Source organism: Vitis riparia, chromosome 2 (genome assembly GCF_004353265.1).
Source record: "Vitis riparia cultivar Riparia Gloire de Montpellier isolate 1030 chromosome 2, EGFV_Vit.rip_1.0, whole genome shotgun sequence".
NCBI lineage: Eukaryota > Viridiplantae > Streptophyta > Magnoliopsida > Vitales > Vitaceae > Vitis > Vitis riparia.
The window spans coordinates 15062677-15069015 of NC_048432.1; positions in this window are offsets into that span (position 1 = coordinate 15062677).

A 6339-nucleotide genomic window follows, 5' to 3' on the forward strand; every position below is an offset into this window, starting at 1 on the left:
CACAACCTGACACTGGTCCTCACTTTCCTCTGATTGGGGAGTGCGGCTCACGCACCATGAAAAGGGCTCTAGTTTTTGCCACACTATTTTCATGTTTTCTTCTTTTTAATGTCGTGGTGGCCCCTGTGGGGGAGCCTTTCTCCTTTGTCTGTTTCTCTCTTTTTCTTCCCTTTAGATTTTATTTTAATTTTTTAAAAATTTTGGTGGGGTGGAGGGTGGAATAGGATTTTTTTCTTTTTTTTTTCCCCCAATTTCTTTTTGCACAGAGGAAAATTTGGGTTTCCATTTGTGACTACTTGCTCATGTGGTTTTATTGAGGGTGAGGTCACAAAAAGGGCAACCTAGGAATTTAATGAATTCCACACCAGTTCCTTCTTTTCTTTGAGGGGTGTGGGGGGCAGTGTTGACCAGACCCAGACAAGAGAATGGTATGGAAAAAGTTCATCAGATGCATTTGGTTTTGGTTTTTCAAAAGCCACCAGAGTAGGTGACATAGACCGAGTAAATGAGTGTGTCCATTTTGGTCTTTTCCCCATTTTCTTTAATGACCCCAAAACCAAAATTATCATTTTCATAAATTCATAATGCCAATCTAATTACGCCACCCAGGATTTTATTTTTTATTTTTGTTTCATGCCGACCTCATTTTTAATGTTTTTCTGTCATTTGCTTTTATTTTTGCATGGGTATCTTTTTTCTTATCATTCATTTTGTGAAGTTATCCTTCCTTTTTAATGCTCTTGTATAAGTTGTCGGTGCATTCAAAGCAAAAAATTCTAAAAATTAAAACCAATAATCTTATTACCAGTTGGTTATTGGGTTTAGGTAGACAAAAATAATTAAATTGATTTTAAATTAAATTATTAACTTAAAATTTATTACTTAATTCTTTAAATAATAAAGTTGTTTGATAAAATTAACTTATAACTTATTTTAAATTAATAAATTGAGATATTTATCCTCATAAATTATAATTAAAGTAAAGGAAGTTGATCAAAGTAGAAGTCGTGAAATAACATAAGTAAAATAAAGATATAAACTTAAGAATAAATTAATTTTTTTTATTTATTACTTAAAGTTGTTTCTTACTTTAAGTCATATCATTAAATTATTTTACAAAATATATTTAATTTACTTAATAATTTAAATTAAATTATTAAGTCACTTAAAATTATTAAGTGGGTTTACCAAATACCACTAATATTAAAATAAAATTTGGGTCACATTCAATTTTCATTAAAAAATCCATTAACTTTATTTGAAAATTTTAGTAACCATATTAAGTATTTTTAATAAATTTTATAAAAATAATACTAATAATAATAATAATGATAATAATAAAAACACTTACAACTAGCAAAGAGTTCTAAAATTTTTTACCACATGTAAAATAAAATTGCAAAATTACTTCATTTTAAAAATAAAATTAAAAAGTTATAAAAAGTACTTAATTAAATAAATAATTAATTATTTTATTATTGTTATTATTAGTAGTAGTAGTAGTAGTATTATTAGTATTACTTGAGCTATTATTTATCAAAAAGAAAAAAAAAAGGAAAAAAAACAAAACAAAACAAAACACCCTTCTCTTATGTTTTCACCAAAATTATTTAAATATGTTAAGAATTATACTAATTTGTATTTTATTTAAATTGTTATTAATCATCCATAATTAGACAAAGAATGAATTGAGTTCGTTATTTTAAGTAAAATGTATTTTATGCCTTTTAATGCTACTTGGTTAAGCCAACTCTAGAATTTGTATATCATATTTGGTGTCTTCTTAGACCTTATTTGGTAGATTGATTGAAACACTTAAAAGCTTTCACTATCAAAAAGGTTTTTTTATAAAATATTTAATTTTATTTATAAGTCTTTTAAATGCATAGTGATTTAAAATATCTTTTATTAGATTTACAACCCACTATTTTTTTTTCTAAAAGAACTTTAAGAAGTAAAATTTGAAAAATAAAAATATTTTATGTGGACATTTGTAACCTTATAAATTCTATAAAATCACATCTATAACCTTATAGTTTTTTATAAAATTAAAAAAAAAAACAAAACAAAACAAAACAAAACAAAATTAAGTGAACCAAATCTAACTCTCTTCATTAACATTGGTCATCATATAATCTTTTTTTCCGTGCTCTTGTTTTTACTTGAAAAATAATTTATTTTCTATATAATGTCATTTTTCATTTCAAGTATTTTACATGTTATTTTTTATATAATAAAAAAAGTTATTTTTATATAGTCATAATATTTAGTAGAATGATCTTTTATAATATAGAGATATTTATTCCATTTGATGATTTTTTTTTGTTAGGATTAAAACACTCAAATCCTATCTTTGGAAAGCAATAATAAACAAATGTGAAAAATAAAGTACAAAAACATACAAGATTTATAGTGATTCAGTCTCAACGTGAGAGTTATATTCACTTGTAACTTCTATAGATTTTCACTATGATGAAAAGAGAGTACAGGAGAATCCCAAAACATTTCACCCTCTAGGTTTTGCTCTCTATGATTTTCTATCTCTTTTAGTACCTAAAAAATAAAAATCAATGGAATCATATGTGCAAAATCTTGAAAATACCCTAACTTAAAATACCATTACTATAAAAATAATAATTAGATTTTTAAGTGATAGAAAAGTGAACAAAATATGACATTTTATATTTTAAAAATAATGGAATATTTTCTTTAGTTATATTGATAAAACCAAAAATTTCTTTATTATATGATCAGAAGTGATTAACATTTGATTTGTACAAACAAAAAAGAGTACATATAGAGAGAAAGAGAGAAAAAAAAAGGCACAAAACAAGTTATGCTCCAATTTATCGGGTTTTTGATTAGTGTATCATGATTTTAAAAAATAATTTATAAACTATTGTACCGGAAAAAGTATTTTCAAATCTACTATAGTTTTTTGCTAACTAGGAAAAAAAGTTTGGATTTGAAGTAAAAATCTTCTCTTGAAAAGATAATTTCTTAAATAAATAAAAAATTGTTGGCAAAAATCATTTCTTAGAAAGACGATTTCTAAATTTTCTGTTTTTTAAAAAATTATAGGCTAAAATAGTCTCTTGAAGGGATAAATTCTAAAAATTGTTTAAAAAAATCCAAGAAAAAAAATTATCTCTTCAAAAGATGATTTCTATTTATTTATTTATTTATTTAAAAAATATATATAACCTAAAATCTTCTTTCCAACAAACAATTACCTAAAAAAAAAAAAAATCTATGGGGAGAAATGGTCTCTTGAAAAGATGATTTCAAAAAATTAATTTAAAAAAAAAAACAAAATGTTTTGACTTTTTTTTAATAATATTTTAACTAATAATATATTTTAATAATAAAATTATTATAAATATATTTTATTTTAACTAATAAAATCTTTTTTATGGTATAATGAAATTATTCTCTTATGTTTATAAATATAAATGTGACTACTCAAATCTTGTAAAAATCTCATTACCCCTCTATGTAAATTAATTTTTATTTTTATGTTTGGGACTAATAAGTGAAATTGAAGTTTTTGATTATATAACAAGTTATATTGGAGTTTGTTGTAGAATTTTGAAAAAACAAAGGTCAAAATTTCTAGAAATGTCAAAAAGCTAAAATAAAACACATGAAACGATATAAAAGAAATGCTGAATAAAAGTAAAGTGGGTCATTCTTTCATTGGTATATGAGACATGGAACATATACTTCATTATTCGAAATAAATTAGGCTATTCGATACAACTATTGGATCTTGATGGTTTTCCCTTAATGATATTTTGACAATTACAAAACAAGAATAAAGTGGCCAATGATGATCTAGATATAAGGATATTGGCGTGTTGAAGACCCTTATGATCACATTCTAAGGTTGAATGGTGAACTAATGTTCATCGCATTGCATTTAAATGATTGTAAATTACTTTTATTCATTTATAAATTAGATGAAAATTACATTTAAGAAAAATCTAAGCTTAATTTGATAAATAAAAAATACATTCCAAAAAGGGTTTTGTATACGTGTTAGGAAAAGTCTAGCAATTGTAAAAGTAACAAGGGTATGGGTCGAACTATCTAGGTCAAATGGTTAAGGATTTTAGCTCCAACGGTCACCTATTATACCTTTCTACCACAAACGACTAGTGAACTAATAGATTGTCCAAGTAAAGATAAATTGAGCCTAACCATTAGGTTCCTAACACATCTCATATGTAAATACCTCTAACTTCATTAGATGCAAGGAAAATATGCACCTTGAAGTTAATGCTCATCAATTTTAAGAGCTACTACATTGATCTTTGAGTACATTAAACCTAAACTTGCATACCTTAGTGCACCACTTCAAGCCTATCTTTTGATTGTATTCATTTTAGCTAAAACTTGTTGCTACAAGCTTGCACATTTACTTGTCTTCAAATTGCAAGCTTGAGAGAAAATTCAAAAGTGAGATATCTATTAAGGTTATGTTTGATTCCCGAAAAAATTAAGGGAAAATGTGAGGAAAATAAAATAAAGAGGAAAAATGGAATGGAAGAAAAAATGAAGGAAAATAAAAAATAAATTTAAAATTAATAAATTATTTTTATATGTTTCTTCAAACTCATTTCATTTAATTTCCTCCATTATATAAAGATTAAATAATTGTAAAATGTATAAATTTCTAACTAATTTTAATTATATTTATTTTTAAAAAAAAATTATAGTGAAACCAAATATGAGAAAACCATTTTTTTTCCTTGGCACTTTTTAGGAACCAAACATAACCTAAGAGTTGAAGTGTTAAATGTCCCTTGGCACCAAGAATCCAAGTTTAAAGGTGATTTATGATTTGGGTGAAGCCTTGGAAGACTAATGGAACCCTAAGCTTGGTTTGGATCTTAAGAAAATTAGACATAGGCCTGAATTACACTAAATCACTATAAATCATTGTTTGTGTCTCTTTTCCATACTCCATTTTAATTTACAATGCGTTAATATGTCATTTGCATTATCATTTGATAAAATAAATTAAAATTGAAGCACGCCCATTTCAAACCCTTTTCTCCCCTCCCCATCCCTTCCCCTATTAGGTATATATACCTATGTAGTATTAGCTTAGACTTCACAAGTAAAGTGATTCAACAATTTGAATATATAGCAAAAATTATGGTGCATGATAAAGTCATGGCATGAAGGATGTGATCTAAAGAAGTTTCCAAGTAAAGTTGATTAGGCTGACATCTTGATTGTGATATATAAGAGAAGTAGATATAAGGAGTGAAGAATTACATAATGTTTCAAAATTCAATGGTTATATCTTTTTTTTTTTCTTTTTATCCTCTATAATACTCTTTATAGTATAATAGAACTATTCTCCTACGTCCATAGATACAGGCGTAGTTAATTGAACCCTTGTGTATTATTCTACGTGAACTAATTTTTATCTTTATGCTTTTCACCAACAAATAAGGTTAATGATTAATTTCAAATTCATTTTGGAACAATAATTAATTTTTGTTACTCTTTAGGTCTTAGGTTATTATTTTTTGTTGGATTTTTTAAACTTTTGGGCTTAAACTATTTGGGATAATTAGTAGTGTCCTAGCGAAGTGGTTTTGACTAAAATTGGTTTAAACCTTTTACATAAAATAATTAGTGGTTTTGGCTAAAGTTTGTTTACATCTTTTAAACATAAGAGTTTGTAGGTTGTTTAATTTCCATAATCATCCTCTTAACCATTTTGTCCTTTCACACTTTGGATTCCCTTCAAACGTTTTAAACCTATTAAAAAACATAGAAGGAAAATGAGAAAAGAGTGGAAGCTTGTGTTGTATTGCTTGGTTTTGCTGAAATAACTTAAAAGAATTATATTTTCTTCCATTTGTAAGGGATTTTAGCCTTGAAATGGAAACTTACGGGCTTATTTGGCGATTGTTTTTGAGAACAGTTTTTTGTTCTCTAGAACAAAAATATATGAAAATAAATTTGGCAATCAAAAAATCGTTTTATATCTTTTGTTCTTAAAAATATAAATATGGTGTTTTCAGATAATATTTTTTAATTATTTTCATTTGTTTCTTAAAAGTTGTTTAAAAAAAATAATTATGCAAATATGTAAAATGATTAAAAATAAAGTATTGCTTATAAAAATTATTTTTAAAATATATTCAAAAATATTAAAAATAGATTAAAAACATTTCAAATTCTTAAACAAATTTTTGTTTTACAAAACATCATAAAACAATTTTCAAGAATTGTTCTTAAAAATTGTTTCTTACAACTGTTTTCGAAAATAGTTTTCAAACATAGCCTACATTACTAAAAACACAATTACAATATGCCCAA